The sequence below is a fragment of the Mesocricetus auratus genome, unplaced genomic scaffold, assembly GCF_017639785.1.
Source record: "Mesocricetus auratus isolate SY011 unplaced genomic scaffold, BCM_Maur_2.0 Super-Scaffold_100009, whole genome shotgun sequence".
NCBI classification, from domain to species: domain Eukaryota; kingdom Metazoa; phylum Chordata; class Mammalia; order Rodentia; family Cricetidae; genus Mesocricetus; species Mesocricetus auratus.
Window position 1 is genome coordinate 60,878,641 of NW_024429193.1, and position 18,392 is coordinate 60,897,032.

An 18,392-nucleotide genomic window follows, 5' to 3' on the forward strand; every position below is an offset into this window, starting at 1 on the left:
ACCAAAAAGAGTTCAAAGTCATCTTCCTATACAAGGTGGATTTAGAGGCCCTTATGAACCGCTGACTCAAAAATTCCACCAAAAAAAAAAAAAAGAGCAGTGGTGTATACCTTTAATTCCAGCACTTAGGAGGCAGAGACAGGTGGATCCCTGAGTCTACAAATCAAGTTCCAGGGCAGCTAGGGATACACAAGAAAAATCCTGTCTTGAAAAACGAAACAAAAAAAAGAAAAGGTTCAAGCTATAGGTAAAATCTCAATCGTGTATTAGAAGACCCACACATTTAGAATAGACGATTTTAAATACAAAATCATTAGTTTTTAAAAAATCACTAGTCATACTAAAAATCAGGAAGATTTCAAGGGGGGAGTGTCAGTTAACAGATGCTAACATTAAAATAATACAGATATTAGAATTATTTAACAAAAGTTTTGCAAGTAGCCATGATAAAATTTTTCAGCAAGCAACTAAAAGTAACAAATGTTTAAAATCAACCTTAGCAAACAAAGATATAGGACATGAAAAAAAATCAAAAACTAGAAACCTTGAGAATAAAAACTGTAAGTGGGCCTAATATGGCGATTCATCACTATAATATTTGCACCTGAGAGACAGAGGCAAAAGGATTGCATGTTTGAGGTCAACCTATGCTGGTTTGAGGCTAGCATGGACTAACTTCATAGTAAGACTGTCTCTAGGGAAAGGGGAAGACAAGTGTGGATGGGAGGGGAGAAAGTAGGGAGTCTAGACAGACAGACAGATGTGTGTGTGTGTGTGTGTGTGTGTGTGTGTGTACAGATGCATGTACAACTCAAATAAAAATGTCCTACGGGTTTATCAATAGATAGCAGACATCAATGAAAATGAGCCAGACAGAGCTATAGAAAAAAAATCAAAACAACTAATCTGAACTGAGAGAAAGCAGATTGGGAACAAAAACAAACAAACAAACAAACAAAAAAAACTACCAGAACTTCAGATATTACAGGGCTACAGCAGAAGGATATGAGTGAGTTCCAGAACAGCCAGGGCTGTTATACAGAGAACCAACCTTGCTTGGAAAAACTAAAAAGAGTTCAAAGTCATCTTCCTATACAAGGTGGATTTAGTGGCCCACATGAATCATAAGAGTCACAAAAAGAGATGAAAAAGAAATCAGGGCTAAGAAATTTGAGGAAAATTTCTAATTTTGACAACAAATGTAAACCTACAGAATCAAGAAGGTACAAAAAAATCCAAAAATGAAAGATCCAAAGAAATCCATTCTAGCACACATCATAATTACATTCTGAAAACGCAGAACAGGATTTGAGTCTAGAAAGACAGCTTAATGGACAAGGGAGCATCCTGGGAAGAGCCTGACCTGAGTTAGGTACACAAGTGACAGACAGAACCAACTAGGCAAGTTCTCCCCTGTCTCTATATACTTGCCAGAGTGTGCACATACACACGGTCTGTAAAAAATAAACGTAAAGTTCTCCTCTGTCTCTATATACTTGCCAGAGTGTGCACATACACACGGTCTATAAAGAAATAAACGTAAGCTGGGCAGTGGTGGCGCACACCTTTAGTCCCAGCACTTGGGAGGCAGAGACAGGCAGATCTTTCTGAGTTCAATGCCAGAATGGTCTACAAGAGCTAGTTCCAGGACAGGTTCCAAAGCTATACAGGGAAACACGATCCCAAGAAAGAAGAACAGAGGGAGGGAGGGAAGGAAGGAAGGAGGGAGGGAGGGAGGGAGGGAGGGAGGGAGGGAGGGAGGGAGGGAGGAGGGAGGGAGGGAGGGAGGAAGGATAAAATTTTAAGTGAGACAATGACAGGAGCTTCAAATTAGTCCAAAAGTAGCCTTTACAAACAAGTAAATTGAAGTTAGGGAGAAAGATGGCTCAGACAGTAAAGTGTTTTTCACTGTGGTAGTTCGGATGTAACCACCCCCCATAATCTTATAAGGAGAGGCACTATTTGGAGATGTGGCTTTGTTGCAGTGGGTATGGCCTTGTTGGAGAAAGTGTATCACAGTGAGGGAAGGTTTTGAGGTTTCCTATGCTCAGGATACAGCCCAGTGTCTCAGTCAACTTCCTGTTGCCTGTAAGATGTAGGATTCTCAACTACCTCTCCAGCACCATGCCTGTCTGAATGCCACCATGCTTCCCACCATGATGATAATGGACTAAACCTCTGAAACTGTAAGTGAGCTAATCTAATTTGTGGAGGTCATGGTGTCTCTTCACAGCAATAAAAACCACACAAGCATGTGGACCTGAGTTCAGATCCCCACAATGATACAAAAGCTGAGAGTCAATGAGACCATCTCAAATAACAAAGTGGACTCCTCCTAAGGACTTGATGGGGACATCCTTCTGTATATGTTTCTCTTACTGGTTGATGAATAAACACTGATTGGCCAGTAGCCAGGCACGGAGTATACGCCGGGCTACCAGACGAGGAGAATTTTGCGGAGAGGAAAGCAGCAAGGAGAAACCAGAGAATTGCCATGTAGACACCAGGAGGTAAGATGCCTAGACATTCTCCAGTAAGCCAAGACCAAGTGGAAATACTTAGATTAATACAAATGGGTTAATAATTAAGAGACAGCTAGCCAATAAGAAGCCTGAGTCTTCAGCCAAACAGTTTATAATTAATCTAAGTCTCTATGTGTTTACTTAGGACTAAACAGCTGCTAGACCAGGCAGAACAGAAATTTCTGTCTATAAGAACTCACACCAGGCGTTGATGGTGCATGCCTTTAATTCCAGCACTCGGGAGGCAGAGGCAGGAGGATCTCTGTGAGTTCGAGACCAGCCTGGTCTACAGAGTGAGTTCCAGGACAGCCTCCAAAACAAATTTTACAATCATTTTTAAAGGTAAATTGACATCATTCAAAACTGTTTATTCCTTCCGGTCCAGAGCTAACAAAACTAGACAGTAAACAAACAGCACTAAATGCAATTAGTTATTATTCTTTCTAGTCTTAGACACACTGAGTCCTAGACCACCTAGAGCAACTATTGACTGACTACACAACTAAACCAAATAATATTAATATGTCCATCCAAATGTAGAGTTTCTTATCTGTAATTGTAACACTCGGGAGGATGGCCACAAATCCCAGGCCAACTTGGACTAAACACTGAGTTCTAGGCCAGCCTGGTCTACAGTGTGAGACTGTCTCATAGATAGATAGATGGATGGATGGATGGATGGATGGATGGATGGATGGATGGATGGATAGATAGATAGATAGATAGATAGATAGATAGATAGATAGATAGATAGATAGATAGATAGATAGATCTGTGCCCAGACTACTCCTGGCTTTGAGAATACAGTTTGGTGCCATGGTTTTAAAAACCCCAGTTCTCTGGTGTTGGGCCTAAGAAAGGCTCCCATGCGAGGCTCAGTATAGGCTCCTGAGCCTGGCTAGAGTTTAATGACCTGTCTCTAACCTGTAACCTCCACATGGGGGTGACTCAGCCAGACCTGATGCAAGATTGCCCCCTGCCTAGCTACCTGCCTGCTTGGTGGAATACTATTGGCCCTTAACTCCTCACATCACCTTACCCTATGCCAAGATTCCCATCCCTACCTCAGTCCTATATAAGTTCCTGTGTGTTGGAATAAATCGAGATCCTGCTTTGACAGACTCAGTATGTGTTTTTTCTCCCCGGTAACTAATGGGGGGAGGGTCTGAGTCCTTGACACTCACCATCCTGCTCAGCTCCAAGAAGAGACCGGCTGGACCTGCCCTTCCTCCCCTCTGGTGTGTCCACCTGTCCTCCAAGGTGTCTTTTTTCCCCTCTTGCTCTAGTTAAGGACACGACTTTTTCCTCTTTGTCTTCTTCATATCTCCTTTCTCCTGGCAATGCTGAGATCTCCAGCTTGCCTGCCCTGTTCTTTTCTTACTGACTCTAACAAACTATCCCTTTGAGTGCATGTTTTTAAGATTTATTTTAATTGGAGGGGGGAGATATGTGTACATGTGAGTACAGTTGCCTGATGATGCTAAAGGAGGGTGTTGGATGCCCTGTAGTTGAAGTCACAGACAGCTGAGTCACCTGATAGGGGTACCTGAAACCAAGCTCAGCTCCTCTGCAAGAACAATACATGCTCTTAACCAGAGACATCTCCCTAGACCCTTGAGTTTTTTTAACCCATGAGTCCTTGTTAAAGGGACCCACTCTGTGTCACACAGGGCTGGGGATACGGCTCAGACAGTACTGTGCTTGCCTAGCATGCTTGAGGCCATGGGTGTGTTGATACACTCCTATAATTCCAGCACACAGAGCCTGGGAGGTCAAAGTCATACTCAGTTACATGAGTCCCTGCCTCAAAAAAAAAAAAAAAATCATATACACAAAGAACTGCAACAGACTTAGAGGCTATGCCAGATAGCTTCATGTCAAATTGACACAAACCAGAGTATCTGGGAAGAGGGAACCTCCACTGAGGAAATGCCCCACTAGATGGGATGTGGGCAAGCCTTAAGGAGCATTTTCTTAGTGGCTGATAAGGGAGGGCCCAGCTCACTGTAGGCAATGATGGCTGGTGGCCCTGGGTGTTAAACAAAAGAAGCAGGCTGAGCAAGCCATGGGAGAGCAAGCAAGTAAGCAGGACTCCTTAGTGGCTTATGCTTGAATTCCTTCTCGACTTCCTCCAGTGATAGACTGTGATGTGGATGTGGAAATATAAGCTAAAATACTTTCCTCCCCAAGTTGTTTTATCAAAACACCAGAAACTCTAAGACAGAAGTCAATATTGCAATGGCTGATGTGGTTCCTGCTTTACCTAAAAGCAGGAAGAAATTTTGGCACCTCTGCCTCCATTTTGTGTCTCTGTCTCCTTTACTTTTGCTAAGGACACAGAGCCAGGCCACTGTCTTTAATCTGTCCTCTTGAGTCATCTTGGATTCCAGCAAAACAAGATAAATTTCTTTATGATAAAGAACTGAAATTATCCATAAGCTGACACAGGATAGACCACCCACCAAATGAGAACAATTACCTGTGATGAAGAAGCTACACCCAGAATAAACTATCTTGCAGGAGCCAAACTGATCCTGCCCAGCAACAATTTAATTCAATTCTGCCACCTGGCAGGATCTAATACAATGAGACACTGTGACCAGGACTGCTTAACCTCTTGCCTGCAGTCCTAACTGTTCTATTTAAACCTAAAGCTCGTGTCAGTGTAGTGAAAAAGACTAGGGATCACTGGACCCTTTTATCTGTTCCTTTTCCCAAAGTGGCCACATTAATAGATAGATATGCTTCTTCATCGTTATTTGTCAATTAACTTATGTGTTATGAAAGGTGACTGACTCTGAGAGCCCAAGCTTTTGTCCTACAATATTTGGTTACAGGAATGGCTATATTACACATAAATCTGATAAAACAGCAAATAAAACTTATCTACACCTACCCTCAGGACATTACACAGTGAGAATCCAACAACAATAACATGGCAATGCACATAAAGTAAACAAGACTAGGCAAAATGTGTTGTAAAATCTGACACAATTAATCTTATCAGGAGTTCTGCACATCCTCTTAACAGCTAAAAGCACAACTGGAAAATCTCAAAGAAATAAAAAGAAACATTATCTAGAACCATTTAATACCTAAAGAAACATCCACCCAGGCTGGAGAGATGGCTCAGCCACTGAAGGCTAGGCTCACAACCAAAAATATAAAAAACATCGACCCAAACCGAAGATACCCATCTTTTCAAGTGTCCCTGAAACATGAGCTAAGACACTGACAAGAATGAGGATCCATAAAGCAAACTTTAAAAAGTCTACAGCCAAGCATAGCGGCACACCTTTAACCCCAGCACTAAGGAGGCAGAGCTCTAAACTCACCCAGTCTATGCAGCAAGTTCCAGGCCAGTCAATATAACAACAGCAACAAAAGAGAAAGATGGGAACATCTCTACCAACTTGGGAAAGAAACAACACAGTTAACCAATCAGTCAAAGTCTCAAAAGAAAAATGTTACAAGAAGCTTAACAAAAAGCAGGTGAAGCAAGTACTACTCTTGCAGCCAATCTCCTATGGCACCACGTTGGTCTCCAAAGGCGCTACCCTCACAATCATACACAGGTACACAAATACACAAAACAAAATACACTACAGTACTGACAAGGTGGCTCAGAGAGTAAAAGTACCACCACGAGAATCTGACAAAAGTTCCACTCCAAAACCCACAACAGGAGAGAAATGACTCCCAAAAGCTGTCCATTGTACATGCCAGTACACACACACACACACACACACACACAGAGAGAGAGAGAGAGAGAGAGAGAGAGAGAGAGAGAGAGAGAGAGAGAGAGAGAGAGAGAGAACAATAAATAAATAGATAGATAAATAAATAAATCTGGGCTGTGGTAGTACACACCTTTAATCCCAGCACTTGGGAGGCAGAGGCAGGTGGATCTCTGTGAGTTTGAGGCCATCTTCGTCTACAGAGTGAGTTCCAGGACGACCAGGGCTATTTCAGAGAGAAACCCTGACTTGGGAAAAAAAAAGAAAAAGAAAGCAACCCTTGCCCCCACCAAAAAAACCTGGTTCTTTGAACAGATAAATAAAATTGACCCAACCTCCAATAAGAGGGGGGAAAGTCATACAAATTATAACTGACTCAATATGAAAATAGATATAATAGTTCTATAACTAAATAAACTAAATTCCTAATTTTACACTCCCCCAAAAAGAAATGTTCAGGTCCAGATTATTTTACTATGCATTTAATCAACATGTAAAGAACTAACACCAACTCTACATAGTCTCTTGCAGAAAATATCTAGGTGGGATATCAAACCCCCACATGATTTTACTGGTGAATCTAGTATTAACCTGATATCAAAACAAGACAGTAAAAAATATACAAAATTATAGACTAATATTACTCCTGAAAACATACTAAAATACTTAACAAAAGATTACCAAATAGAATTTAGCCATACACAAAGCAGGTATGCTGGCACACACAATAAAATCCCAAAACTTGGGAAATCAAGATAGGAAGATGAGGGAGACCCAGACTCAGCAAGTAAAATGAAGAGTAAGCCAATTGGTACCCACCTCTGCCCTCCACACTCCCACATATGAACACACATATACAAACACACTCAGTGATACTAAGAATCAGAAGAGCTCTGCCAACCCTCTTTAGACTGGACCATACAGCTTTGTCAATTTCCCATGGGTCTGAGGCCTTGGAGACCTCAACATAGCCATGCCTATGTCAACAATGAACATTCATTCAGGACGTCTTCTGCTCCCTACACCTGGCAGCTCAGCTCAGTCTATAATACAGCTCTAGCTCCAGGGGACCCAACACTTCCTCTGACCTCCAAGGGCACCTGCACCACATGTCACATGTACACACACACACACACACACACACACACACACACACACTTAAAAATAAAAATAAATCTTTAAAAAGCAAAGTTACCAGGTGTGGTGGTACATGTCTTTAATATCTGTACTCAGGAGGCAGAGGCAGAGTCGTAAAGCAGCCTGGTCAAAACAGCAAGTTCCAGGCCAGCTAGAGCTACAAAGTGAAACTTTGTCTGTGGGAATTGTGTGTATACACATACATATGTATATGTCATGTGTGATAACTTAAGGTTTGCTGATGTCAATCCAATACTGATTCCCTTCATTGAAAATGATAAAGCTAGGCCGGGCGTTGGTGGTGCACGCCTTTAATCCCAGCACTCGGGAGGCAGAAGCAGGAGGATCTCTGTGACTTCGAGACCAGCCTGGACTACCAAGCGAGTTCCAGGACAGCCTCCAAAACAATACAGAGAAACCCTGTCTCAAAAAACCAAAAAGAAAAAAAAAAAGAAAATGATAAAGCTAAATATATATATGAAAAAGGCAGTGAGCTGAGGGAATTTTCTGATTGAAATTCACTTACTTTGCATTACAGGCCTGTAATTTCAGCACTAAGGAGTTAGGACTTAGTCTCAGAGAAAAAGGAAAGAAGAAACAAAATGCAGGTGTAAGCTACCACCACATCTAGCTCAGAAACCATCTGGGGGTTGGAGGGTTTGCACTGCACTGGGGATGAAACTCAACATCTTGTGCCTGACAAGCAACAGCTCCACTAACTGAGGTGTATCCCCTGGCTTTTTTTTTTTTTCCTTAGGACAGGACCTCACCCTGGCCATGGCTGACTTGCAATGCATGTAGCTCAGCTAGATGCTTGCCTGGCATGCATGAAGGTCCGGGCTTGAGCCCAATAAGCCTAGAGTGATGGCATATAACTATAATCCCACAACTATGGTGGTGCAGGCAAGGAGATCTGGAACTTCAACATCATATTTAGCTACATAGTAAGATCAAGGTCAACCTGGTATTTGAGAGCCTCTCTCAAGAAAGACTTACTTGGTCATCCAACTACAGTGAAAATGAGAATGGAAAATACAAAAGTCAAAAGATGATGTAAAAAGATGCAAATTTTTTAAGTTTGCAATTTACTTGGGAAGTAGAAGAGACTTCATGATATAGGGGATAAGAACTGCGGAGACAGTTCAGAGGTTAAGAGCATCGGTTGCTCTTCCAAAGAACCCAGGTTCAATTCCAGCACCCACGTGGCACTCACAAGCATCTGCAACTCCAGTTCCAGAGGACCTGATGCCCTCCTCTTTTGACCTCTGAAGGCTTCTAAACCCATGTGGTGCACAGATGTATACACAGGCACACAGATACACATAAAACAGATAAATATTTTAAAAATAAATACAGTGAGTAACCAACAAAATGTTAAAGTATAGCCTGAAACAGAGAAAATTAGTAAATGCTTAATAAATGTGTTCATTTCTTTCTCTAGATTTATTTCCTTATGTAAATGAAAAGGGTTATCTTTTTTTTTTTTTTTTTTTTTTTTGGTTTTTCGAGACAGGGTTTCTCTGTGGCTTTGGAGGCTGTCCTGGAACTAGGTCTTGTAGACCAGGTTGGCCTCAAACTCACAGAGATCCGCCTGCCTCTGCCTCCCAAGTGCTGGGATTAAAGGCGTGCGCCACCAACGCCCAGCCTTTTGTCTTTGTTTTTATGTTTTTTTCTTCTTCTTTTGGTTTTTTGAGACAGGATTTCTGGCCTTGGAACTCACAGATCTTTGCAGGCACTGAAGCACTCTGAGACAGGGATGTCTTATTTGCAATGTGCTTTACTCAGTTTTATCTACTTACTGAAGTCATCAAGGAAAATAAGACAGCATTCCCAAAACTAGATGCATCTAGCCAGACCTATAAACCAGTGCTCTCAATGGCAAAGCCACTCTCCAGATCCCCTGCTTTTCTGTTTATTGATGCAAGGTCTCATGTAGCCAGCCCACTGTGGTCTGAAATTCACTATGTGCTGAGGCTGGCCTTGAAATCCTAACCTTCCTTGCCCCATCTTCCCCAAGGATGAGACCACAGGTATACACCACTGTGACCTGTTCAGCGTATTACTCTCATCCTTTGATAAACTATCTGAATGAGGAGAAAGAAAATAGCCCCCAAAGGCAGTGTCCTCGTTGGAGTAGGTGTGGTCTTGTTGGAGGCAGTGTGTCATTGGAGAGGTGAGCTTTGTGGTCTCATCTATGTTCAAGTCACAGCCTGTCATTGGATCAAGATGTAAGGACGGACTCTCAGCTCCAGCACCATGTCTGCCTGCATGCTGCCTTGCTTCCTGCCATGACAACAATTTACTAAATCTCTGAACTGTGAGCCAGGTGTGGTGGTACACACCTTTAGTCCCAGCATTTAAGAGGGAGAGGCAGACAGATCTATGAGTTATAGGCCAGCCTGATCTACATGGTGAGTTCCAGGGCAGCCAGAGCAAATAATGAGACTCTACCACAATAAATAAATAAATAAACAAACAAACAAATAAGCAAACATATGAGTCTCTACTATTTTTGTTGTTTTGGTTTGGTTTTTGAGACTGGCTCTTTCTATGAAATCCTGGTTGCCCTGAAACTAAGTGTGTAGACCAGACAGACCTCAAACTCACAGAGATCTGCCTGCCTCTGCCTCTGAAGTGCTGTATTTAAGACATGTCCACTACCATGCCCAGACATAGTCTCTATATCTTAATTTCTAAGGAAATAGAGAAGATTCAAAAAACTGGTACCACAATTCTATTTCATAAATATATACCAAGTGAGGCTCCTTTTTGAAATGTTACCCAGTGAGTATGTAATTCAATCAGTAGAAAGTTTGCCAAGCATGCACCAAGCCACGGGAACCATTCCTAGCACAGCATAAGCCAAGCATGGATGTGCCTTTAAGGATCATAGTAGTAGGGTCAGAAAATCAAGGTCATCCTCAGTGACACAGTGAATTTCAGGCTAGCTTGGTCTAAATGAGATCTGCCTCAAAAAAAAAAAACCAAACAACCAAACAAACAAAACAGTTTTATATTTTAACTGCTGAGTTAGTAAAATGGTTCATTACTTTAAAAAAAGAAAAAAGGTTTTGCAAGTTTGAAAGACAACTCCATAGTTAAGACCACTTACTGCTCCTACAGAAGACATAATCTCAGTTTCCCAAAACCCACGTTAGATGGCTTGTAATTGCAAATTGCAGCTCCAAGAGATTCAACGTCCTCTCCAGACCACCACTCACATGCACAAACCTTCACACAGGCACACAATAATTATGGTCTTTTGAATGAGAATGGTGCCCCATAGGCTCATATATTTGAATGCTTGGTCCACAAATGACAGAACTGTCATGCATTTAACCACAATGGTCACAGACTCACCCTCTGAAAAGAAATTGACTCTTCTGTAAGTTGCCCTGGTCATGGTGTCTCTTCATGGTCACAGAAAAGTAACTAAGATACCAATGTACATAATTTAATTAAAATAATATTTAAAAAAAACAAAGAGGGGATGGAGAGATGGCTCAGCAGTTACGAGCACTAACTGTTCTACTAGAGGGTCTGGGTTCAATTCCTAGCTCCCACAGGGAAGCTCACAACCATCTGTAACTCGAGCCCCAGGGGATCTAATACCCTCTTCTGACCTTCCTGAACACCAGGCACTCTCATGGTACACACACATACTTGCAGGCAAAACTACACATAAAATTAAGTGTTTCATTAAGAAGTTAATAGCATGGAGGTGGTGACGAACACCTTTAATCCTAACACTTGGGAGGCAGAGGCAAGTGGATTTCTGTGAGGCCAGCCTGGTTACAGAGTAAGTTCCAGGGCAGCCAGAGCTGTTACACAGAGAAACCATGTCTAAAATAAATAAACATCATCATCATCATCATCATCATCATCATCATACATCTTTAATCCCAGCACTTGGGAGGCAGAGGTAGGCAGATCTCTGTGAGTTTGAGCCCAGCCTGATCTATAGAACAAGTTCCAGGACAGCCTCCAAAACAATACAGAGAAACCCTGTATCGAAAAACAAAAAAACAATAATAATAATAATAAGGGACTCAATAAATAAAGACTTGCCAATCAAGCAATAAGATCCTGAGTTAATCCCCAGAACCCACATAAAAAGTAGAGGCATTTAGGTAATGTTTACTTGTAATTCCAGCACTGGGAAAGCTAAAACAGAGATCCTGGGGCTCACTGAACAATAGCTTATCCTACTTGGTAAGCTTCAGACCAGTATAAGGGTAGGATGAAGAGATGACTCAGTGTTTAAGAGCACTTGCTACACAATCTTAAAAACCTGAGTTTGGATGCCAGCACCTATATAACAAGCCTGGCATGATCTTGCACCCACCAGTAATCCCTGCACTATGAGAGTTCAAGATGGGAAGATTGTTAGGGTTTGCTAACTGTTAGCCTAGCCAAAACACACAAACCCCAGATTGAGGGAGAGACCGTGTCAAAAAGAACTATGGCAGAGTGACACAGTAAGATGCCTAAATTCAGCCGGGTGGTGATGGAACACGCTTTTTTTTTTTTTTTTTTTTTGGTTTTACGAGACAGGGTTTCTCTGTTTTGGAGGCTGTCGGTCCAGCCTGGCCTCGAACTTACAGAGATCCGCCTGCCTCTGCCTCCCGAGTACTGGGATTAAAGGCGTGCGCCACCAACGCCCGGCGGAACACGCTTTTAATCCCAGCACCCATGAAGCAGAGGCAGATGGATCTCTGTGAGTTCCAGGCCAGCCTGGACTACTGAGAGAGTTCCAGGACAGCCTCCAAAGCTACAGAGAAACCCTGTCAGAGGAGGGGATATGCCCAAGTTTAGGGCTAGAGAGATAGCTCAATGGTTAAGAGCTCTGGCTGTTCTTCCAGAGGACCTGGGTTCCATTTCTAGCACCTACAGGGCAGCTCACAATTGTCTGTAACTCCAGTTCTAGGGGATCTGACACCCTCACACACACACATGTAGGCCAAACACCAATGTACATAAAATATAAGTAAATAAATCATTAAGAAAATGCCCAGATTCGGGAAGAAATCCTGCATCAAAGAAATAAGGCAGAGTTATAGAGGTAGACACCAATACTTTCCGGCCTGTGCACAAGTGTACACACTGGTGTGGACACCGACACCTGTGCATACACTATACAGGTATACATACACACACACACACACACTCACACACGGAAACAAGGTATGATTGCTCACACCTGTAATGCTAACACTTAAAAAAAAAGTTGTGGCCGGGCAGTGATGGCGCATGCCTTTAATCCCAGCACTCGGGCGGCAGAGGCAGGTGGATCTCTGTGAGTTCGAGGCCGGGCTGGACCAACAGCCTCCAAAACAATACAGAGAAACCCTGTCTTGTAAAACCAAAAAAAAGAAAAAAGAAAGTTGAGGCAGAAAGCTCACTGCAGGTTCCAAACCAGCCTGGGCTATAGTGTGAGAACATATTTAAAATTAAAAGAGGTCCTGAGTTCAATTCCCAGTATCCACATGGTGGCTCACAACCATCTATATAATGAGATCTGGTGCCCTCTTCTGGTGTGCAGGCATCATGCAGCGCTGTGTAATAATAAACAAATAAATCTTTTTTAAAAATTAAAAGAAAAAATAATTCCTTTAACTTAGCTAATAAAAGGTTGGGGGCCAAGATCAGGTGGCTGAAGAGATGGCCCAGCTGTTAAGAGTACTTACTGTTCTTGTAGAGGACCCAGGGTTAGTTCCTGGCAGCCACACAGTATCTCACAGCCACCTGTAACTAGTTCCACAGTCTCTAACTCCCTCTTCTGACTTACTTGGGCTCCTGCATACATGTGATCTGCATACAGATACTCAGCATATATACATATAATAAAAAGTTTTTAAAAAGAAAACATCTGGCCGGGCGTTGGTGGCGCACGCCCTTAATCCCAGCACTCGGGAGGCAGAGGCAGGCGGATCTCTGTGAGTTCGAGGCCAGCCTGGTCTACAGAGTGAGTTCCAGGACAGCCTCCAAAGCTACAGAGAAACCCTGTCTCGAAAAACCAAAAAAAAAGAAAAAAAAAAAAAAGAAAAGAAAACATCTATAAACTGGGTGTAGTGACACACTCCTCTAATTTCAGCACTCTGTAAATTCAAGGCCAGCCTGGTCTACAAATCAAGTTCCAAACAGCCAAAACTGTTACACAGAGGAACCCTGTCTCAAAAAGAAAAGAGAGAGAGAGATAGAGAGAGAGAGAGAGAGAGAGAGAGAGAGAGAGAGAGAGAGAGAGAGAGAGAGAGAGAGAGACCCTGTGTCAAACAAGATGAAAGGTGAGAAAATGGGAGATTGTCCTTTTACAACGACAGACGTACTGTGACAAGCACAGGCCTGTTTGTGAACACACACAGAGAGAGAAAAGCTGGGAATATAACTTAATGTTAGAAACTTGCATAGCATGTGAGGGGCCCCAAGTCCAATTCCTAACGTCAAAAGAAAGTAAAGTATCATGAGCAGAGTTTTGAAAGACACTATGTGTGTGCAAACAGCACCCAGTGAGGTCACAGGAGCTACAAAAGTCAGCTCTCTCCTGCAACCATCAGAGTCCACAATTAAGCTTCTCTATAGCAACACCTAGCACACAAATTAGCATGCTCAAAAAGTTTCCAACCCTAAATATTAACTTAAATGAAGCTTACAGAAAAGGCTATTTGTTTGGCCTCCACCTGTGGCAATCTTCATGCCTCAGTTTCCCAAGGACTGGCAGAACAGAAGAGAATCAATTGTGGAAAATGTCCTCTAATCTCCACACTGCAAACCACAGGATGAGCAACACACATACATACAATAATACTTTTTAAAAAATTATTTATCTTGCTGGCATTGGAGGCGCACACCTTTAATCCCAGCACTCGGGAGGCAGAGGCAGGCGGATCTCTGAGTTAAAGGCCAGCCTGGTCTACAGGGGGAGTTCCAGGACAGCCAGGACTACACAGTGAAACCCTGTTTTGGGGAGGGGGAAAAAAAAGCAAAAAATTCAAAGAAATGATGTCCCTGGTCTTTAAAATTGATCTAAGGAAATAAGCAATGATAATTCCATAATTCTATAATTTTAGCACTAAGGAGGCAGAGGCAGAAGAATCAAGGTAAGTTTGAGGACAGGCTAGCTTCTGTAATGAGTTCCAGGTTAGCCTGATCGTAAGAGGGAGGAAATTTCACATAAGTCCCATTTACTTTCTTTTCATTGAGAATAGCACATTTCCATGTGCTCTTCATGGCCCTTCAGCCATGAGTCTCATTTTCCAAAATTCAATAGGTTACTAAGAAGTCCACAACACATCTTCTACTTGACAAAGGGAAAGGGGGAAAAACAGCAACAAAAAGGCATTGTTTTCTGACTTATCAGCTGGGAATGTAGCCCCAGGAAAAGATAGGAAGGACAGGTAACAAAGACAGCCTTGGGTCAGTCTCAGTGTGGTGTGGTGGTTCTATGCCATGCCTATAACCCTAGCACTCCAGAGGCTAAAGGAGCCTTGGCTACACAGGGAAGTCAGTTACAGCAAGAACAAAGATTGTGTTCTAATGCTTTCCCTGACAGCAGCCTGGAGAGCTTCCTTTCCCTTTAGGGAACTTCACTCAGGCAAATCTTTACTCAGAAGAATTTCAGGACAAGCCAGTATGATGCAAAACTAAAGTTTATTATAAGCAATTACAATACAGATTTCAAGCACAAAGGTTTAAGAATAAAAAGAAAAGGTGCTCAGGAAAGATAAGACATCCTAAAGTATTAGTATGGGCTTACTAAAGGAGACCAGCAATTAAGTGTCTTAGAAGACTCTTGTATCTGAAGGTTACATCTCAAAGGTAAGGTTTGCTAAGAACCCATTTTTTGTTGTTTGGCTTTTTCTTTTCTTTTCTTTTCTTTTTTTTTTTTTTTTTTTGGACACAGTCTTACATGTAGCCTGTACTCACCTGTAGACCAGCATGGCCTTGAACTCAGATATCCCTACACAAAGATTAAAGGAGTTCAGAAGTTCTCCGTCTTCCTTTGGTTAGTACAATTAGGATGACTCAACACCAGGAGCCACACAGGATACATGAGGGGTTCAGAACATGCCTTTGTTTTACAAAGGCAGATTCTGGTGAAACTTCTAGAAAACTCAAGTTTCACAGTTGGAAAGGAGAAAAGTCTTAGCAAACGTTAATGATGTCATCAGTCATACTGTGAATGGGCTCTTTTCCCTTCCCATGTCCCCATAAGTTTCCATCTTTCTAGCCTGCACACACACACACACACACACACACACACACACACACACACACACACACACATGCAATCTCAAAATTAAAGAAAGCAACCAAATGAAAATAAACAAAATCAATTCTTTCTGCCTGGTGGTAGCAGCACATGCCTGTAATCCCAGCGCGAGGGAGGCAGATCTCTGAGTTCAAGGCCAACCTCATCAATAGCTCAACTTCCAGGACAGCCAGGACTACACAGAGAAACCCTGCCTCAAAACAACAACAAAAACCCCACAACTATTTCATTAAAAGGGTTTCTTTGCCATATTAAAACAATTTTCTCAACTTTGTATACAGTGACAGATACCTGCAATGCCGCACTGGAAGACAGAAGAACACGATTACAAGTTCAAGACCAGCCTGACCTACACAGAAAGCTCAAGGACCACCTCTCAAATACCACTACTCAGGAAAAAAAATGATTGAACAAAAAAATTATTATCTCCTGCTAGAGACTTAGGCTAATATTGATCAGGAAATGAAAATCTGGTTAAGGGACTGTCGTCTGGTGACTTGTTTCAAAGCAGAACAAATAAGGCAACTCCACCCACACAGCTGGAAAAGCTCCTGACTTACACACTAAAATCTGTTTATCTGTGGCACTTCTTAGCCAGAGAAACACTTTGCACTCTGAAGAGTTACATAAGGATTTTGCAATGTGTGATCAGTTTGAAATATTGTTTATTCTCTAAATCAGACATCAGCTACTTTACAACCAGGTCTGGTTCTCCCTAACATTTTCCAGTTGCATACTTTCATTCTGTGATTCAGAATAGACTCCTGACAATTTATTTCACCTTTTTTAAATGTAAAAAATGATATAAGATAGAGCCAGGTGTTGGTGGCACAGGTCTTTAATCCCAGCACTTAGGAGGCACAAGCAAATGGATCTCTGTGACTTCAAGGCCAGCCTGGTCTACAGAGTGAGTACCAGGACAGCCTCCAAAGCTACACAGAGAAACCCTATCTCCAAAAACAAACAAACAAACAAAACAAAACAAAAATTCAGGATTAAGAAACTGATACTTGAGCCGGGCGTTGGTGGCGCACGCCTTTAATCCCAGCACTCGGGAGGCAGAGGCAGGCAGATCTCTGTGAGTTCAAGGCCAGGCTGGACCGACAGCCTCCAAAACAGAGAAACCCTGTCTCGTAAAACCAAAAAAAAAAAAAAAAAAAAAAAAAGAAACTGATACTTGGCCGGGCGTTGGTGGCGCACGCCTTTAATCCCAGCACTTGGGAGGCAGAGGCAGGGGGATCTCTGTGAGTTCGAGGCCAGCCTGGCCTACAAGAGCGAGTTCCGGGACAGCCTTCAAAGCCACAGAGAAACCCTGTCTCGAAAAACCAAAAAAAAAAAAAAAAAAAAAAAAGAAACTGATACTTAGGAGCTAAAGAGAAGGTTCAGTGGTTAGAAGTGTGTTGTTCTAAAAGGACCTGAAGTCAGTTCTCAGCACCCATATTACACTATGTGGCTTGTGACCCCAGCTCCAAGGGATCCACCACTTTATTCTGGACTCCTCCCACACCTGCACGCATGTGTAAATATTCCTATGCATGTAATTTTTAAAACTTAAAAAATCCTCTTTTAAAAACTGGTACTGACACATGATCCCTGAGTCTGAAGCCAGACTGGCCTACATACTAAGTTCTAGGTCAGCCAGGGCTATGTAGAGAGACCCTGTCTCAAAATAAACAAACTAACAAAAAAATGTCATTTCCAGAAATAATGGAAACAATACATTTTGCAGTGATTCACCACTGTATACAAATCTGTTATTGCAATGCCATACTGCTTTTCACAGGCAAAAATGAAATAAAATGTAAATTTCAATGTCAGACAGCAGGGACCAACACCACCGCACACACACACTTTGCTCCAAACCCTTACTTTCTAAAAGGCTGTGAAGGCACAATTTCTGGGGAGTTAGGGATTCACGGAGAATGGCAAGGTAAATCAGATCTACTAAAATGAAGTGCTTCAGAAGAAGTAACTGTAATGTAGTAGAAAGAGAACTGGCAGTCAGGTGTGATGTAGGCTCATGCCTGACAATTTCAGTAGTGGGAAAGCTGAGACAAGACATAGCAGCGGTTTGAGGCCATGTCTCAAAATAAAACAACAGAAAGAAAGAAAGGAAGAAAGGAAGGAAGGAAGGAAGGAAGGAAGGAAGGAAGGAAGGAAGGAAGGGAGAAAGAAAGAGAGAGAGAAAGAAAGAAAGGACATCCACAAATGGCATTGGACATGTTTCAGAAGAAATAGGAATTGCTCCACCTAGACCTACCAAGATATAAAAACCTGGGTTCTGGACAAAGATCTGTCCTGAAATACAACCATTACCCACACCTTGTCTTCCGCAGCCGACACTACAACTACACTGAAAAAACGTAAACCCCAAGTTTCAAAGTATAGCCCGAGAGGGAGGGTGGCCGGCCGGTGGGAGTTACAAACCACAAGAATCTGAGCAGATACTTATAGAATCAGGTTTTATATTTAAATGTAAATCTTTCCAACTCTGGAATCCAGACCTTATGAACCATCTGCGTGGTCCCATGTTTACTGTCGAGATTCCGCTCAGTAAACCAAGCCACTTTGCCCAGTTACTTACATTAGAGGACGTCAGCAGCGGGCAGAGGGTTAGAAGACCACACCACTCCCGACCGCCACCAGCAGAGTGGAAGCGGCCCAACCCAGCACCTCCGCTACTCGAAGAGTCGGGGGCACAGAGCCCCCAAACGTCCTCACCGGTTC

At 42.4% G+C, this 18,392-nt stretch overlaps 1 protein-coding gene across 2 annotated transcripts in view; it reads right to left on the bottom strand.

Annotated features, from left to right (window-relative positions):
* The window catches only part of Arnt (aryl hydrocarbon receptor nuclear translocator), a 71,266-nt gene that overhangs the window by 52,605 nt on the left and 269 nt on the right, over positions 1 to 18,392 (bottom strand).